Source organism: Glycine soja, chromosome 5 (assembly GCF_004193775.1).
Source record: "Glycine soja cultivar W05 chromosome 5, ASM419377v2, whole genome shotgun sequence".
Taxonomy (NCBI): Eukaryota; Viridiplantae; Streptophyta; class Magnoliopsida; order Fabales; family Fabaceae; genus Glycine; species Glycine soja.
The window spans coordinates 23,435,605-23,456,559 of NC_041006.1; the positions used below are offsets into that span (position 1 = coordinate 23,435,605).

General features: G+C 35.6%; 1 non-coding gene across 1 annotated transcript; it reads right to left on the bottom strand.

Moving 5' to 3' along the window:
• Positions 1 to 323: 323 nt before the first annotated feature.
• LOC114413856 lies at positions 324 to 430 on the bottom strand. The gene has a single exon (XR_003667001.1). It is a non-coding gene; the product is annotated as a small nucleolar RNA R71 (small nucleolar RNA).
• Between the last annotated feature and the right edge of the window lie 20,525 nt (positions 431 to 20,955).

A 20,955-nucleotide genomic window follows, 5' to 3' on the forward strand; every position in this document is an offset into this window, starting at 1 on the left:
TCACTTATGAAAGCTTGTGCATTCAATATCCCGATGAGGGTGTTCCATGTGTTCTCAAAATTGGACTAATACATTTGCTACCCAAGTTTCATGGTCTTGCAGGTGAAGATCCTCTTAAGCATCTTAAGGAGTTCCATATTGTTTGTTCCACCATGAAGCCCCCTAATGTCCAAGAAGATCATATCTTTCTAAAGGATTTTCCTCATTCTTTAGAGGGAGTGGCAAAAGATTGGCTATACTACCTTGCTCCCAGGTCTATTTTCAGCTGGGATGACCTTAAGAGAGTGTTCTTGGAGAAATTCGTCCCTGCATCTAGGAGCACTGCCATTAGAAAGGACATTTTAGGCATTAGGCAACTTAGTGGAGAAAGCTTGTATGAGAACTGGGAAAGATTCAAGAAATTGTGTGTAAGCTGCCCTCACCACCAGATTTCTAAGCAACTATTTCTTCAATATTTCTATGAGGGATTAGCAACATGGAGAGGAGTATGATTGATGTTGCCAGTAGCGGAGCTCTTGGTGATATGACCCCTATTGAGGCTAGGAATTTGATTGAGAAGATGGCTTCCAACTCCCAACAACTCAGTGCAAGAAATGATGCTATTGTCCTTAGAGGAATCCATGAGGTGGCCACGGATTCATCTTCATCTGCTGAAAATAAAAAGCTTGAGGGAAAACTTGATGCCCTGGTCAACCTAGTAACTCAACTTGCCATGAATCAGAAATCTGCATCTGCACCTATTTCAAGAGTCTGTGGTCTATGTTCTTCTACAAATCACCATACAAATCTTTGTCCTTCTTTGCAGCAATCTAGAGTCAATGAGCAACCTGAAGCTTATGCTGCAAACATTTATAATAGACCTCCTCAGCAGCAAAACCAACAATAACAGAATAATTATGACCTTTCAAGCAATAGATACAATCCAGGTTGGAGGAATCATCCAAATCTGAGATGGACAAGTCCTCCATAACAACAACAGCCTATCCCTCCTTTTCAGAATGTTGTTGGCCCAAGCAACCCTTATGTTCCTCCTCCAATACAACAACAGTCACAACAAAGACAACAAGCAACTGAGGCTCCTCCTCAACCTTCCTTAGAAGAGTTAGTGAGGCAAATAACCATCTAGAATATGCAATTTCAGCAAGAGACAAGAGCCTCCATTCAGAGTCTGACAAATCAGATGGGGCAAATGGCTACTCCGATGAACTAAGCTCAGTCCCAAAATTCTGACAAATTTCCTTCTCAAACTGTGCAGAATCCGAAAAATGTGAGTGCCATCACCTTGAGGTCTAGCAACCAAATTCAAGTGCCTTTACCAGTAGTAGCACCTGCACTTGAACCTGTCAAGCTTCCTTTTACACCTGAAAAAGAGGATGAGATAGTTGCACAAAAGAGAAAGCTTCCTAACAAAAATTTTCATGCAGGTGGACCTTCTTCTAGTAATTCCGACTTACAGTAGCCTCCTATCCCTCTTCCATTCCCACCTAGAGCAATTCCAAACAAAAAAATGGAAGAAGCAGAAAAGGAGATCTTAGAGACCTTCAAAAAAGTAGAGGTGAACATACCTCTACTAGATGCCATCAAGCAGATTCGAAGATATGCCGAGTTTCTAAAGGAGTTGTGCACCCACAAAAGGAAGCTCAAAGGCAATGAAAGGATTAGCATGGGCAAAAATGTATCAGCATTGATAGGTAAATCTGTTCCTCACATTCCTGAGAAATGTAAGGACCCAGGTACTTTCTGTATACCTTGCATTATTAGGAACAATAAATTTGAGAATGCCATGCTAGATCTAGGAGCATCAGTTAGTGTCATGCCTCTGTCCATTTTCAATTCTTTATCTCTTGGACCTTTGCAATCTACAGATATGGTAATTCATTTGGCAAATAGAAGTGTTGCTTACCCCACAGGTTTAATAGAGGATGTGCTGGTTCGGGTTGGTGAACTTATTTTTCCTGTTGATTTTTAAGTTCTTAATATGGAAGAGGGATTTTCCCATGGTTCAGTTCCAATTATTTTAGGCAGGCCATTTATGAAAACAGCCCGAACCAAGATAGATGTTTATGCTGGCACATTGTCTATGGAATTTGGTGATATTGTTGTTCATTTAAACATTCTTGATGCCATGAAACATCCATCTGAGGATCATTCTATTTTTCGTGCTAAGATAATTGATCAGATTGTTGATGATTATATGTTTGATTTTGACAATGTTCTTCATGGTAGGAAACATCCATTTTTATCTGATTTGCATACTTGTCATTCCTTATGCATTGTATCTGAATCTGAGTTTGAATTTGATCCTGTGATCGAGGCCATACCCGAATCAAATAAACATTAAAATGCAGTAACTAGGAAGTGATCCTAGGTTGTTTCCCAACGAGCAATGATACACCAAATGTTCATAATAGATAGTAGGAAATAGTAACAAATTGGGAGGGGGGGGGTTGTTTGCTTTTGTAAATTAAACAGCGAGTAAAATTGAATTAGAAAATATCAGAATTAAAATACGTTGCTTCCCCTTGATTCACAAGCAAGTCTCTTATCCTAGGTTACGAGAATTTATCCTTTATCAGTTCAACCACTTAATCCAACCCTAAATTAAATTACTAAGCGAAGTTTAACATAAGACATTCAGTATGTGATTAAGCAACACATACAACAATTACTCAAACAATCATTAAGCATGAACATAAATTAAGCGCAGAGACAATTAATCAAGCACTAAGCATGCATGAATTAATAGCAACAAATTGAGAGGAATTAGTGAAGAGGAAAAACTGAACAGAATTTAACAGTAATAATAGAACCTCAAAGAGAACTGTGCTTGATCCTCGAGAGAAACCAACGCTGGGGACTTAGCCTTCCATTAATCAATAGAGAACGAAATTATAGATTGAAGAATGAAATTTTATTGCTAAAATAAAAAGTCAGAACTGGAATTGCAAAAACAAAAAAAAGGAGAAATATAAGAGAGAGGCCTAAACATAAAAACAAAAACAGGAGAGAGAGAAGAGAAGAGAGAGGGCCTAAACTAGAACCTTGGTGTTGCTATATAGTTTTCCAACCCCAAACTTACAAATCTGTTTTAAATCCAAGCCCATAAATAAAATAAAATAAAATCTAGATAAGATAAGATAAGATAAGATCTAGATGAGATCAAATCTAAATAATATCTAGATAAGATAATGTCTAGATAAGATAAAATTTTGTAGAATAAAATAGTCTGCCCTCTTCAAGTCCAAGCCCAATTCTGGATTCAAGCCCAATGCTTCATTAATTCCTGAAATTAGATTAAAAACATCAAATTAGTTGAATGGGCCCAAATAATAAAACTGCCTAATTAATTTGACAATTAAGATTAATCAGTAATTAAAATGGTGCAAAAAGGGTTAAGAAATAGAAGAAAATAATGGCACATCATCTTGTATCTGATTTTTACGCTAAGAATGGATCTGAATTTGAGTCTGGTTCTAATTTTCTGGGTGCTGTACCTCTTGATGTTGATTTTTTAGAGTCAGAATGCACTAACCATGTTGCAAGAAGTACATATACTTCTGACTTGCTTTATGAGGTATAGGCTGAGGAACCTTCTTCTTCTCCTACCTTGGTTCCTCCCACTGTTCAGCCACCACCCACACCAGAGTTGAAGCCCTTACCAGCAACCCTCAAGTATGTTTACATGGAGGACAAGGAAAAATTTCCAGTGATCATCTCTGCCTCCCTTGTTGCTGAGCAAGAGGAGAAGTTGTTGCTAATTCTCAAGAAGCACAAGAAAGCCATTGGATGGACTTTAGCAGACATTCCTGGCATTAGCCCATCTACCTGCATGCATAGGATACTTTTAGAGGATGGAGCTAAGCTAGTGAGGCAGCCACAGCGGCGACTCAACCCCGTCATTCTAGATGTGGTGAAAAAGGAGGTGACCAAGCTCTTACAAGCTGGAATCATCTACCCCATTTTTTACAGCTAGTGGGTGAGTCCAGTCCAAGTGGTTCCTAAGAAGACAGGCCTCATAGTAATTAAGAATGAAAGGGATGAGCTTATCCCCATAAGAGTGCAGAACAGTTGGTGAGTATGCATTGATTATAGGAGGCTGAACTAGGTAACCAGAAAAGATCATTTTCCCCTACCAGTCATTGATCAAATGCTTGAGCACTTGACAAGTAAGTCTCATTACTGTTTTCTTGATGGTTTTTCTAGTTATTTACAAATTCATATTGCTCTTGAGGATCAAGAAAAGACCACATTCACCTGTCCCTTTGGCCTATGCAACGCCCCTAGTACCTTCCAGCGGTGTATGCTTAGCATTTTCAGTGATTTTTTAGAGACTTGCATAGAGGTGTTTATGGATGATTTTACTATTTATGGATCCTCTTTTCATACATGTTTGGATAGTCTGGATAGAGTTCTTAGTGGATGCATTGAAACTAACCTTGTTTTGAATTTTGAAAAATGTCACTTCATGGTAGAACAAGGTATAGTTTTAGGGCATATCATTTCCAGTAGGGGCATAAAGGTAGACCCTGCAAAAATTGATGTTATTTCACAATTGCCTTACCCCTCTTGCGTGTGAGAGGTTCGTTCTTTTCTTGGTCATGCAGGGTTTTATCGGTGTTTTATCAAGGATTTTAGCAAAGTGGTCCTTCCACTATCCAATCTGCTGCAAAAGGAGGTGGAGTTTGATTTTGATGATCGATGCAAAAAGGCTTTTGATTGCCTCAAGCGTGCGGTGACTACCACCCCTATCATTCAGGCACCTAATTGGACAGCCCCATTTGAGCTAACGTGTGATGCATCCAATTATGCATTGGGGGTTGTCCTTGCTCAAAAGATTGATAAGCTGCCTCAGGTGATCTACTACGCTTTATTAAGCGTTTCCCCTGTTTCAGTCTTGGGTGTTTATTTGATTTCTACTACTACTCTATTTTTGCCGCAAGCACAATCTTCACAGCGAAACACCCAAGACTGAAACAGGGGAAACGCTTAATGGGAAAACTGAAACAGAACACACATTAAACAAAATACCAGGACACTAAACAACACTAACACACATACTAACACAATACTAACAATTTAAACATAAAACACGAAAGAATTAAACACACAACACTAGCTAGCTATTATGAACCTTTGGACACTACTCCCCGGCAACGGCGCCAACCTATGTTATTCTGTGAGGTGTTTGATGTCTGGGGTATAGATTTTATGGGGCCTTTCCCTGTCTCTTTCAGTTTTGTTTATATTCTCCTTGCTGTTGATTATGTTTCAAAATGGGTGGAAGCCAAACCCACCAGAACTAACGATGCAAAGGTTGTTGTGGATTTTGTTAGATCTAATCTGTTTTGCAGGTTTGGAGTCCCTAAAGCCATCGTTATTGATCAAGGCACCCATTTTTGCAACAGATCCATGTATGCCTTGCTCAAAAAGTATGGGGTCATGCACATAATTTCTACACCATACCACCCCCAAACTAATGGGCAGGCTGAGATTTCAAACAGGGAGATAAAAAGGATCTTGGAGAAGATTGTGCAGCCGAACAAAAATGATTGGAGCACCAGGCTAGATGATGCTCTTTGAGCGCATAGGACTGCCTACAAAGCACCCATAGGAATGTCTCCTTATCGGGTTGTCTTTGGAAAGGCATGCCATCTTCCTGTAGAGATAGCGCACAAAGCTTACTGGGCTGTAAAGACTTGCAACTTCTCTATTGATTTGCCTGGAGAGGAAAGGAAGTTGCAACTAAGTGAGCTAGATGAGATCTGTTTAGAAGCCTATGAGAATTCTAAATCCTAGAAGGAGAAGACCAAGAAGTTCCATGATAGTTTGATAACTAAGAAGGACTTCGTGGTTGGACAGAAAGTTTTATTGTATAACTCTAGGCTCGAACTCATGAGTGGTAAGTTGAGGTCAAAGTGGATTGGTCCTTTTGTGGTGACTAATGTTTTTCCTTATGGTACAGTTGAGATCAAAAGTGAATCTAGAGATAAGAGCTTCAAGGTCAATGGACATCGGCTGAAACCATTCCTCACAAATCCCTGCTTAGTGGATGTAGTGGTGGAGGAGACCTCCTTACTTCACCCTACTTCTCTTCCGCCATGACTTAGGGAGTTTTCCTTTTCTGTCTCCTTCTTTAATTTTGTTGCACTTGTCCAAATTCATTGATTGTTTTGATTGTTCTTGATCTTATGATTGTGCTACATTGAGGACAATGTGTTGTTTAAGTGTGAGGGGGGGGGGGGGGAGATTGTTCTTTAATTTTGTTGGGTATTCTAGTTGAATTTTATTAGGTTTTTTTTTTCTAGGTTAATTTTGTTATTTTGGTTTTATGTTTTGTGTACAACATTGCATGTTTCTCTTTGAATTATAGGTTATGTACAGGTAATGGGTAATTGTTTTTGAAATAGGAGTTTCTTGGCATTTTGTGAATTGAAATCCTTGTTTTTCTCTACATGTCAAGTTAGTTTTTAAAGTTCGAATTGAAAGTAATAGATTTACCCTTGGTGAGAATTTGAGCCATCATCATCTATTTTATTCGGTGTGTTTTGCCCCATTGATTGCTTGCACAATAGCTTTGGCTTGACTCTTGTTGATACTTCTTGCTTCACATGCATGTTGGAAGATGATTTAGGCATTTTGTTCCTATAAGCCTCTAGCCAAATGAGCCTACCTTGAATTAATTCCTTTGATAGCCCCTTTGAGCCTATGTTCCCCTTTCTTTGTTTTGAAGCTCATTACAAGCCTTAAGTGAAAAACCATGATTTCACCCTACCCTTAAGGAATTTTGGAGCTTTGGAATTGTTTAGGGAATAAGTGTGAGGGGGGGGGGGTATGTTTCATTGGATGATATGTTTTTATTGGTCATGCTTGATGATGTATACATATATTGCCTAATTGTTGCTTTATTTTTTAATTGCTTTCAAATGCTACTGTCCACGTTAAAAAAAATAATGAAGTTGAATAAATGAGGTCTTGGTTTGAAGACTTGAATTGGTTTGAGGACTTGGTTGATTTTGTTTTGGGTTACTTTTTAAAGCTTAATTTGGAATTTTGGTTTTGGGGTTTATTACTTTATCTTACTTCCCACTTATTCCCAATTGCTCCTCTATTCCTTTGGGTTTTAGCTACCATCCCATACTTTCATCTACCTTGTCCTTGGCCCCATTACATCCTTAAAAGACCTTTTGATCCTCATGTGCATGTGCTTGTGATGTGGTTGTCAATTTTAGAGTCTTGCCAAGTCTATGTGGTATTTGTTTTCATGGGTGCTCTGAGAGTAAACAGTAGCCTAGACACTTGAGAGATAAAGTGCATATCTTGTGAGGCTTTATCACTTTTCACTCTTGAGCTGATTGACTATCTTGCCATGTTTGAGATGCTTGGATGATTTTCATGACGACCTTGACTCTTTAACTCTTTACGTGTTGGATGTTGCCCATTCTTTTCATTCCTTGAGATTCATTGAGAAATATGTAATTGTTGTTGTGTCTGTTTGTTTCTCTTTAATGTCTCTTGCTTTGTTTTTTTTTTGCCTAGGAGTGCAAAAGTCTAGGTGTGAGGGGATTTGATGTGTCATCATTTTCTCATATTTCTTAACCCTTCTTGTCACCATATTAATTACTGATTAGCCTTAATTGTCAAATTAATTATGCAGTTTTATCATTTGGGCCTACTGGATTAATTGTGTTTTTAATTTAATTTCAGGAGAATTATAAGTAATTGGGCTTGAATCCAGAATTGGGCTTGGACTTGAAGAGAGCAAACTATTTTATTCTACCAAATCTTATCTTATCTAGATTTTATCTCATCTAGATATTATTTCATCTAGATTTTATCTTATCATATCTAGATTTTATCTCATCTAGATATTATTTCATCTAGATCTTATCTTATTTTATTTATATAGATTTTATTTCATCTAGATCTTATCTTATCTAGATTTTATTTCATCTAGATATTATTTCATATAGATTTTGTCTTATCTTATCTTATCTAGATTTTATTTTATTTATGGGCTTGGACTTAAAACAGATTTGTAAGCTTTGGGGCTAAGAACCTATATAATAGCACCAAGGTTCTAGTTTTAGGAGTTTTGAGTTTTAGGGCTCTTTTCGTTTTAGTCACTTTTCATTTTGGAGAATAATTCTAGTTTTCTTCGTTTTCTACTACAATTTCATTTTCTATTGATTAATGGAAGGCTAAGTCTCCAGTGTTGTTTTCTCTTGAGGATCAAGCACAACTCTCTTTGAGGTTTTATTATTACTATTGAATTCTGATAAGTTTTTCCTCTTCACCAATTACTCTGTATTTGTTGCTATTAATCCATGCATTAATCCATGCATGCTTAGTTCTTGATTAATTGTCTTTGCGCTTAATTTACGTTCATGCTTAATGATCAGTTTTGTTCATGATTAATTGGTGTATGTGTTGCTTAATCACATAATGAATGCCTTATGTTAAATTTCGCTTAGTAATTTAATTTAGGGTTGGATTAAGTGGTTGAACTGATAAAGGATAAATCTTCGTAACCTAGGATAAGAGACTTGCTTGTGAATCAAGGGGAAACAACGTGTTTTAATTTTGATATTTTCTCATTCAAATTTAATCGCTATTTAATTTACAAAAGCAAACAACCCCCCCCCCCCCCCCAATTCGTTACTGTTTTATTGCTATTTGTTATGAACGTTTAGTTGACCATTGCTCGTTGGGAGACGACCTAGGATCACTTCCTAGATACTGCATTTTTAATGTTTATTTGATTCGGGTACGGCCTCGATCACTAACAAATAGATAGTAATATCTAACGGTTTCAACCATCCAAGGAGTATTATTGTGTTAAATTTAATTGATATGCATGTGAAACACAACACAAATTAAAAAATGAAATGAAAGTATGAGTCTTTATGTTTCAAAATGACTAGTAATTCAGTTGAAAATATATATTGAATTTGTGGGACAGAATTTCAACATCTAGAGCATAAGCTTAGTCTCTGCAACTTATGTAGCATGCATTTTCTTCCTTGCCGATGACAAGGGCAAGTAACTACCAGTTTTAATTATTAACTTGTTGTGATAAGTAAGCAAGAATTGTAGAGCCAAACATCAATTTGAGGATGATATTTTTGAGTAATTATAGTTTTCTTTGTGTGATTAACGAAGGTTAATAGGTTATGTTCTCACTCGCCATATGGTCATAGTCATTAAACCTGCAAATTTATAGCTAAAGAAACTAGAAAATAAAAATTGAAATATTGAAGTCCTATTGTAGCAATAGTGATTCTTGAATATCTAGGCTAGAATGTAAGTGGGTTTTTGCCTCTACAATGGGAGTATATGACGCGGTTTAATTACTCACCATGCATGAAGAAGTTAAAGTTATGTAAATTAAAAAGACTAGGAAAAATTCAACTCAGAGAAGGGCTTAATTATTTACCCCACTATAGTACAGTTCATTTGCTATTAGAAGTTCGAGAAATAATGAGAGGAAGATGTTATTTGACAAATGAAACACTTCAAAAGGCACTTGAGAGCTTCAAGTGGAGTCAAATCCAAGTTAAAAAGACAATGAGTTTATGAGGTAAGTAACATTAAACTTTCTTACATTTTTTCTCATAATTCATGCAAATATGATTTATTTTGATTGTTCATAATAGTTAACCATGATTCGTGATGTGTGGTAGATTATAACAATATGGTCGTGATTTGAATGAACTTATTATTAGAAATAACACGACTTAGAAGTGTATTACTTAAAGCACTCAACAATTTCATAAATCTGTAGCGTGGATGAAGTGGAGTATTTTATTGCTCTTAAGTCTAAAAAGTAACACTCTCATGAGAAAAGCTTAAGTGGTTAGCCTATTTATGAAGCTAAGGTGTAAATTGAAAACCACTCCCAACTTATACAGTAATAGTATGAACACAAGCATGCATGATGGGCCAGCAGAAAACTTCAAAAGCAGATTGCTTCAACCACCAACAAATGCTGCAGGATACAGCTAGACTCGCGTTTTGAAGGCTGAAACACACAACACATCTTGTACTATTATGCACTGCAATAATAAATTATATACACACAACAATATAATGGCTAATAAGCATAGAATGCATCTGGGAGAAGGGGGAAGAAACAAGAAGCTAGCCCATGATTGTCCAGAGCTAGGCCACCGAATACAATTAATGTTGGACTGGACCTCCTAATATTTATTTCTCGAGATAAATTATGATATCATGCCAAACTCACACCTTATGATTAGCTAGTTTACTCCAAGAGGGAAAAACCACTTTGTCGCAAAGGGAAATTATCCTCTAAGTACTCAATTGCCACTTTATTGCATAAGGATCTAACAATTACAAACCTTTCTCCATGTTTTGATTAGTAATATAATCTTAATACTAGAACACATCCTTTATTAAAAATGCATTAGAAACTACCCCTCTAATGACTAATTAGCATCTACAATTAACAAGTAGCAATGAACAAAGATTGAGATTGGATTGTGGAGCCACTCTAAAGAGAGATACCTTAAAAAATTACTTGAATGCCACTGATAGCAGGAAGCACATTGCATAGGGTACATAATACTGATTAGTAAAAAAGCCAAAGAATAATTCATGTAGTACTCAGTGACTCACTCACCATCTGCTTACTAATTAGTTCGGGCCACCACACTTAGTCACATTGCACAGGGTACAAAATATTGATTAGTTCTAGCCACCACATTCAGTCACTCACTGTGTGCTTACTACTTAGCAAACAAAGTAACTTTATTGACTAGTATTAGTGGCAATAACTTCACTAGTTTGTATCCTTTCACTATATGATACATTACATCTTAAACATTTTTCTGTTTAATTTGAAATAAGAACCATTAGTAAGATATGTTGACAAAAATAAGCATGATGTTTTTCTTCTTCTTCTTTTTGTTGTTGTTGTTTATAGTGATTAAATCTAGCATTGCAGATTATCTAAACCCATAAATCGTCATCAATGAATAAATACATGTACCACTAAATTTATGAATGACTCCAGTGTTACAAATTTTGGTAAAGAAATTGCAACACAAGATTACATTTTCTTCACAGTAGTATGTGTGTTAGAAATTACCTACCCTAGTGAGAAGGAAACTGGTTAACAATTGAAATTCCTTAGCCAATTGGAACTTGTGGATTTTAAATTGTGACTAAGAGTATGTCAGACCCTAATTTCATCCAGGGACTATTATTCATTGATGCTTTGATTCTCGCTAGCCGAATTGAACTGTTCGACATCAATTACCGCGTAAGATGAGAAAGATCATTCGACATTTTGGTGAAGAATGCAAAAAATACCCAAAGGGGAGGGCAAAAGGATCCTTTTTAGCTTTTTTTCTACACCCTGGCTCGCCTAGGCCCCCAAATAGCTTAGGGGTGAAGTAACCAGCTCGCCTGGGTGAGCAAGGTTACTTCAGTTTGAAGCAACAACTCACCTGGGCGAGCTGCCAAAGTCCCAAACCCCCTCAATGGAGAAATTAGATAGGAGAAGAAGAAAGAAGAGAAAACGAGGCCAAGGTGCTACTGAATTGCGACCGTAATCGACTTCTACATCGTTCTTCGTTTGGTGTTCTTCGTTCGTCATCTGATTAGTATTTGTTTTAAGGTTTTGGATATGGTCTACCATCATCTCATTCTTCTACCATCAGTAATCACTTTTCTTCTTGTAAAGTAAGTTTCAACCGATCATTAATGTCATAAATCATCTTTTTAAAGAGATTCAAAGTTAATGAATAAAACCAGGATGAAATCAACATATAACTGAATTTCTCTTCATTAAAGTCACTTGAGATCGTTTCAAGGTCCAACGGCTTAATGACTCTTCCCTCTTTTCAAATTTAAAAGATCGTTTCAAGATCCAACGCCTTAATGATTCTCTCCGCTTTTCAAAGTTTAAAACATTGTTTCAAGATCGTTTGAAGTCAGTTTTTTGCACACTCGATTAAAGGCTGTCATCCCTTGTGATGGGCGTGTGAGATGCTAATACATTCCCCATGCGTAAACAACTCTCGAACCCTTATTTTCAAAATCCGCATACCTCTTTTTGGTTTTTCTAACATTTTCCTCGAATAGACGCTAGTGGCGACTCCATGCTTTTTCTCTTTTGAAGACACATTTTTGCTTTTCGCCTCGCCCTCCCGTCGAAGGGTAGGTTGCGACATAGTACCTTTCAAAACTCTTGAAATTTGTCATCAAAAGAAAACCAGTGACCAAATAAATATAACTAAAATGTTAGAAAAATATAAAAATAGAAGTTACTGTAAGTGAAGTGATTTTTATTTTTAATTCCCGTAAAAAATTATTCTTACAATATTCATTAGTCCTCATAAATTTGTAATAGCTGAAAAATTTTGCATTCAAGATCAGTTATTATTTTAATAGCCTATGGCTAATAAGCATCATAGTGGTCTGTATATATATTATTCAAGATCAGTTATTATTTTAATAACTTAGCTAATAAGCATCACAATTGTTGTTTTGTAGCCTAGATGGTATAAAACAACAACTTAATTAGCAGTGGAAAAAGATTTAGGCTCTAAGCTATATTTAGAACTGAAACAAAATTAGGCCACTTATATTTCAATTCAAGTATGATCTTTGCATCTTTAATTTATTATTCCTTATTTACTACTACTAATTTATGGTGTATTGCCCGAGACATCTCATCTCGGGGCATGGGTCTGCCTAATAAGTCACATGAAACAAAAGAAATAAGTACTAAGCAAGAATGAAAAAGATAATATTAAAATCTTGTGAATAGAGGAATCCTAGGAAAGACTTTGCATTTTGATGCTACATTCATTGGATTCTCCCTCAATGGAGATCAATCAATTTCGACAAAAAAATACAAATGAAAGACCAAACCCTTCTCAGTAACTGGAAACTCCACGATATGTTTTGTTGCTGGCCTCACATAATTTATGTAACAGCATCCAAAATTTCAAACTCTCAATCTTTGCTTAGTCCACCATACTTGACCAGAAGTTGCTCTGCAGCAATGTACCTGAAATATCCAAATAGCAATTCAACCTACTCATTAGGACACAACAACAAAGCCTTATCATGTGGAGTAATGTTAGGGACTAATCCTTTCAAAAAGTTGAAGCAAGTCATTTGGATAACACATGAGAGATGATACAATGAAGGTTTAAGGGCTCTTAGGAAACAGTAGTTTCACTGTAGTGAAAGGTGTTGCAACCTACCCTTCGGCGGGAGGGCGACCCGGGGCTCATGGGTGCGTCTTCCAAGGGAGGAAGGCACACGGAGTCTCCACCAACATTTATTCGAGGAAAACGTCAAAAAAACCGGAATGTGTGGTCTACGAACTTTAATTGTGAAAGGTTCGGGAGTTGTTCTTACGCGTGGGGAAGGTATTAGCAACCCATGCGTTCATCACAAGGGACGACAACCTTCAATCAAGTGTGCAAATATGACTTCAAAACTACATATTTTCCCTTTTTATATTTTTTATGTTTTTCTTCCTTTTTATGTTTTTTAGCTTTTTATGAGATTTTTTTGTATTTTTTTATCATTTTGTGGTGGACAAGGGTGTTTCCCTCGCTCCTACGTATCCTCAATTGCAATGAGGAAATCAGACCTACGTAGTTCTTTGAGAACTAAACTTTGGAAACAATGACTTCCAAGATTATTTTGATGATGCCAAAGAATCAAGAGTTAAGCAAGTTCCAAAGAATCAAGAGTTAAGAAAGTTCCAAAGAATCAGGAGTCAAAAAGCTTCAAGAATCAAGTTTCAAAGAATCAAGATTCAAGAATTATCAAGTTTCAAGATTCAAGAACAATCAAGATCAAGATTCAAGACTCAAGATTCAAGAATCAAGAGAAGAATCAATCAAGATAAGTACTAAAAAAGCTTTTCAAAACATTGAGTAGCACAAGAATTTTTCACAAATATTTTACCAAAGAGTTTTACTCTCTGGTAATCGATTACCAGAAGGTAGTAATCGATTACCAATATCCAGCATTGTTTTCAAAACTGATTTACAAAGCTGTAATCGATTACCATATTCATGTAATCTATTACCAATGTTTTAAAACGTTAGATTCCAAATTTCAAGAGTCACAACTTGTGATAAAATATTTTCAAACCATTTCAAACTTGTGTAATCGATTACACAATACTTGTAATCGATTACCAGAGTTTCTAAATGTTTTGATTTTCAAATTTAAATATGAAGAGTCACATCTATTGATGTGTAATCGATTACACCTTGATGGTAATCGGTTACAAGTGACTGATTTCGAAAAATAAATTTCCAAAAGTCACAATTCTTAAAGTAACTTGTTTCTGAAGATTTTTTCAAAAGTCACAACTTTTTAAGTGACTAGTTTTCAAAAGAGTCACAATTTTTTAAAAGATGACTAGTTTTAAAGAAATTGCCAAGAGTCACAAACTTTAACTTGAGTCATCAAATGATTATAAATATGTGACCATGGCATGAGTTTCTATAACGTTTTTTTACAAAAATTTCTGATTCATTTCACTTCATCTTTCTAAAAGTTTTTGTTTAATACTTTCTCTTTCAAGAAAAGTTCATTGACCAAAAACTTGTGTTATTCTTCTTCTGCATTCACTTCTCCCTCTTGCCAAAAGAATCGAAGGACTAACCGCCTGAGTTCTTTTGTGTCTCCCTTCTCCCTCTTCCAAGACAATTCAAAGGACTAACCGCCTAAGAATTCTTTTCAATCTTCCCTTCCCCTTAAACAAAATATTTCAAAGGACTAACCGCCTGAAAATTCTTTGTCCTAACACATTGGATCCTTTGTGGTACAAGTAGAGGGTACATTTACTTGGGTTGTTATACTGGGAACAAGAGAGGGTACATCTCTTGTGGATCAGTTCAAGTGGAGGGTACATCCACTTGGTTGTTCAATGAGAACAAGGGAGGGTACATCCCTTGTGGATCTTTGACTTAATTGTCGCTTTTACTTTTGGTTAAGTTATTGTTTCTGTTCTTTACTTTCTTAACTTAATAGTAAAAGCCTAGTTGAATCTAGTAACATTAAGAAGGATAATTTTTTTTAATTAGTCAAGACACATTAATAATTAATTCACCCCCCTTCTTAATTATTCCGAGGCTACTTGATCCAATAAAAGGTATCAGAGCAGGTTTCTTGAGAAAAGTTTCACAACTTCAAGATTCATGGCCTCCTCAAATTCTCTGTTTCCTGAAGGAAACTCCATCCATAGGCCACCTATCTTTAATGGTGAGGGTTACCACTATTGGAAAACTCGAATGAAAATCTTTATTGAAGCCATAGATTTAAACATTTGGGAAGCAATAGAAATAGGACCTTATGTACCCACCATAGTAGATGCAAGCACTAGCACAACAACAGAAAAACCTAGAGATAAATGGACTGAAGAAGATAGAAGAAGAATCCAATATAATCTTAAAGCCAAAAACATTATTACTTCTGCCCTAGAAATAGATGAATATTTTAGAGTGTCAAATTGTTCAAATGCAAAGGAGATGTGGGATACTCTCCAACTTACACATGAAGGCACCACTGGTGTGAAAAGATCTAGAGTCAACACACTTACACATGAATATGAATTATTTAGGATGAATACTAATGAGAACATCCAAAGCATGCAGAAAAGATTCACACACATAGTCAACCGCCTTGCCTCCTTAGGAAAAACCTTTCCAAATGAAGATTTAATCAATAAAGTTTTGAGATGCTTAAGTAGGGAATGGCAGCCCAAGGTAACTACCATTTTTGAAAGTAAAGATCTTTCCTCTATGTCTTTTGCCACTCTTTTTTGAAAATTGCAGGAACATGAAATGGAACTTCAATGTCTCAACCAAAATGAAGAGACCGACAAAGGGAAAAGAAGCATAGCACTCAAAGCCTCCTCCTTAATGCAAGAAGAAGAAGAAGAAGATGAAGAATCTGATGATGAAGAGGACTTCTCACTCTTTGTGAAGAAGTTTCATAAATTCATCAAAAATAGAAGAATGGAGAGAAGCCATCACTTCAACAATGGGAAGAGATCTCGAGAACTTTCTCCAACACTTAAATGCTATAAGTGTAATCAACCAGATCACATAAAGGCAAAATGCCCCTCAAATGAGTCATGGCCCGAGAAGAATGAGAAGAAAAGCTATAAAGAAAGAAGATCCAAGAAGGCGTATATTGCTTGGGATGACAATGACTCATCTGATGGTTCGGAGAAGGAGATCAACCTTCTATCCAAGGACTATGAGAATGATGAGAACATCTCTCAAGAAGATTAATTAAAAAGCAAACGTCTGACTTCCATTTTTGAAGATCTAAGCACTAAAATCATGAAAAAGGTAACATCAAAACCATTCTCTTTTAAATTAAGTTGGTTGAAAATTTTCTTCTAAATTAACTTGATATATGATGACTAACAAAATTTTATTTGTTTGTCTTGATTGTTTGCTATTGTGAATATTTGCTTATATGTTTGATTGAGTTATTTTTTTTAAAGCATGAAGTTTTTTTTAAAACAAATATTTGATGATGTCTATGATTCTTGCATGATTTTTAGTATGATATGTGAATTACTTGCTTAAAAGTCATTCATAAAGTTTTTTTAAAAAATCTATTATGTTATATATATTTATTTTCATATAAGAGTTTTTAGATATAAAGTATTTTGACCCCTTTTCAAATCCTTTCACTCTAAGAATTCATTCAGCACTTAGTTCTCCTAAAAGGCTCTCTGGTAATCGATTACCACAATATGTAATCGATTACAGCAAGGCAAGCTAAGTCTAATCGATTACCAAAAGATGTAATCAATTACAATGCGTCCCTGGTGCTTATAAATTCAAATTTTAGAATTCACGAAACTGCAACTTCGTCTCTCTCGCGAAACCCTTATTCCAAAATTTTCTTTCTGGCATAACTTACTCATTTCTTATCCAAATCACGTTCCACAAAGCCCAAAATTCATCTTTTTTCATCCTCTTTCATTTCAACTGATTAAAATTTCGAATAAGTCTCTCAAATGGCGGAACCATCAAAGAAGCGCAAGGGTTCTTCGAGTAGAAGCCAACGACACTCTGAGGCTCAGGATACTCCAATTCCTTCCTCCATTTCCTCCTCCTCATTGTTCTCATCGGAAGAACAACGTACACGGCACACAAACCTCTTCTCCTCTCGTTCTATCATTTACCCAAAGTTCATAGATATGGATTTCGTTTCTGATGAGAGTTTTGAATGCATTCAAGCATTTCGGAACTCAAATCTCATTCCCTTTATGTCTTTAAAACTGCCTGTGTATTCTGAATTGGTAAAAGTTTTTTATTCGAACCTTGAAATTCAAGAAAGTACCTTGATTTCTGAAGTCTATGGGATAATGATGGTCATTGACCAATCCCTCTTCTATGATTTGACCCAATTGTCTAGCGAAGGTGTACCATTTGAAGGTACACATGATGATGATTGGAAATTTGATCGGAAGGCTGCTTGGCGGTTCATTGGCTCTTGAAAGCCGCATCCTTCATTATCTAATTGTTCGTATCCTAATCCCTAGATCTTCAAACCTTGTGCAGGTTTCTGAAGAAGATCTAATAGTCATGTGGGCCTTTCATACTGGCCGACAAATTGATTGGGCAGATCTAGTCCAGTATCGCATGCATAAGGCATTGCTATTAAATACTCCTTTACCCTATCCACACTTAGTTACTTTTTTCCTTCAACATTTTAACATCCCTCTTGATTCTGAACCATATGTTCCAATCAAAAGATCTTTCTTGATCGGTGCTGCTGTGGTTGCATCCTTTGGTTACCGCAAAGAGCGTGATGGCTCTTGGGTAAAAAAAGGTGCTCAACCAAATGATGATGAAGGACACTTACCGGTTGAAGGGGACTCTTCTCTCCTTCAGAGTATTTTGGACAGGTTTAATGGACTTCAAACCTATGTTGGTGAGAGGTTTGACTCCTTGGAACTTCAAGTGGACACACGATTTGAGGAGATGAACTCAAGGATTGCAAAGGTTGAAAAAGATGTTACCATCATTCGTGACTGCCTTGATTTACCTCCACCACCACCATCAATTTAGACATTACTATTATTATTAGTATTTTCATTTCTAGCCGTGTATTTGGCTTTATTAGTATGACATTTGAACACTTAGTATGACTGAAAATGATGTTTATGGTTTGTGTTATATGACTAAGTGGTTTGCATTTCAATTTGGTTTTATTCAAATTATGCTTTATGTATGTTTTAGAATCATTTATGTTTATTTTACAAATTATGCTTTGTGTATGTTTTAAATTATTCATGTTTTACGCACTTTGGCCTTTTTGATGTTGCCAATGGGGGAGAGAAAAATGGGTATTTTAGAAATCAAGATATTATATTAAAATTAAGCATAAATTCAAAAAGAAAGGGGGAGAAAGAGATGAGTGAATGGTAGAACAAAACTTGTATGTATCCTCTTGATTTTAGGATTGTCATCATCAAAAAAGGGGAGATTGTGGAAACAATGACTTCCAAGATTATTTTGATGATGCCAAAGAATCAAGAGTTAAGCAAGTTCCAAAGAATCAGGAAACAAAAAGCTTCAAGAATCAAGTTTCAAAGAATCAAGATTCAAGAATAATCAAGTTTCAAGATTCAAGAACAATCAAGATCAAGATTCAAGAATCAAGAGAAGACTCAATCAAGATAAGTACTAAAAAAGCTTTTCAAAACATTAAGTAGCATAAGAATTTTTCACAAATCTTTTACCAAAGAGTTTTACTCTCTGGTAATCGATTACCAGAAGGTAGTAATCGATTACCAATAGCCAGCATTGTTTTCAAAATTGATTTACAAATCTGTAATCGATTACCAATGTTTTAAAACATTAGATTCCAAATTTCAAGAGTCACAACTTGTGATAAAACATTTTCAAACCATTTCAAACTTGTGTAATCGATTACACAATACTTGTAATCGATTACCAGAGTTTCTAAACATTTTGATTTTCAAATTTAAATATGAAGAGTCACATCTATTGATGTGTAATCAATTACACCTTGATGGTAATCGGTTACAAGTGACTGATTTCGAAAAATAAATTTCCAAAAGTCACAATTCTTAAAGTGACTTGTTTATGAAGATTTTTCAAAAGTCACAACTTTTTAAGTGACTAGTTTTCAAAAGAGACACAATTTTTTAAAAGGTGACTAGTTTTAAAGAAATTGCGAAGAGTCACAAACTTTAACTTGAGTCATCAAATGATTATAAATATGTGACCATGGCATGAGTTTCTATAACATTTTTTTTACAAAAATTTCTGATTCATTTCACTTCATCTTTCTAAAAGTTTTTGTTTAATACTTTCTCTTTCAAGAAAAGTTCATTGACCAAAAACTTGTGTTATTCTTCTTCTTCATTCACTTCTCCCTCTTGCCAAAAGAATCGAAGGACTAACTCCTTGAGTTCTTTTGTGTCTCCCTTCTCCCTCTTCCAAGAGAATTCAAAGGACTAATCGCCTGAGAATTCTTTTCAATCTTCCCTTCCCCTTAAACAAAAGATTTCAAAGGACTAACTGCCTGAGATATCTTTTGTTTCCCCTTACAAACATTCAAAGGACTAACCGCCTGAGAATTCTTTGACCTAACACATTGGAGGGTACATCCTTTGTGGTACAAGTAGAAGGTACATCTACTTGGTTTGTTATACTCAGAACAAGAGAGGGTACATCTCTTGTGGATCAGTTGAAGTGGAGGGTACATCTACTTGGTTGTTCAAAGAGAACAAGGGAGGGTATATCTCTTGTGGATCTTTGGCTTGTAGAGGATTTTACAAGGTTGAAAGAAATCTTAAGAACCGTTGGTTGCTTGGGGACTGGATGATGGCACGGATTGTGGCCGAACCAGTATAAATCTTGTGTTTGTCTTCTTCTTGCCTACACTCTTTAATTTCCACTGTGTACTTTTAATTGTCGCTTTTACTCTTGGTTAAGTTATTGTTTCTGTTCTTTACTTTCTTAACTTAGTAGTAAAAGCCTAGTTGAATCTAGTAACATTAAGAAGGATCATTTTTTTAATTAATCAAGACACATTAATAATTAATTCAACCCCCCTCCCCTTCTTAATTATTCTAAGGCCACTTGATCCAACATAAACGTTGGTTAAGTTGTTTTTATCTTTTTTTCACAAGATATATTTTAACCGAACAACATTTGTTTAAGGCATTGGACCATTTAAATGATCTTTTGATTTTGAAAGAAGACAAACGTTAAGGCGTTGGACCATTAACGATCTCTTAATTTTGAAAGGAGAGAAACGTTAAGGCGTTGGACCATTAATGATCTCTTGGTTTTGAAAGAAGAGAAATGTTAAGGCATTGGACCATTAACGATCTCTTTGTTTTTTTGAAAAGGGGTGGTCGCCAAAAGCGGGGCTTTTGCTCCTACAAATCCTCGATTTGTGGTGAGGAACTCAGACCTATGTAGTTTTTGCAGAACTAAACGTTGGTTAAGTTTTGAGTTGATTTGTGAGTTGATTTAGTCTTAGTTTCACTTTGGTGATTAGTCAATTCATTCAAGGAAACTTTCAAAGGAAAAATGTCCGATTGATTTTTTTGATTATTTTATTCAAAGATATTTTGATTATTTTATTATTATTTTTTTCAAGATATTTTGATTATTTTATTATTATTTTTCCTTTTTTGGTTTAACCGAGGTTACAGAGCGAACGATCGGTTAGATTTTGTTTTAATAATGATTAAACGAAATTACAACGCAAATGATCGGTTGAAATTCATTTTATCATTTATTAGGCGAGATAACGACTTAAACGATCGGTTAAAGCTCGCTAAAAACATAAGAAAAGAAAACCGAAAGTGAACGAAATGAAGATGAAAGCCAACAAAACAAGAAATGAATTGAAAGTTTGGGATTCGAAAACTTACCAATTGAAGAACGAAGAATG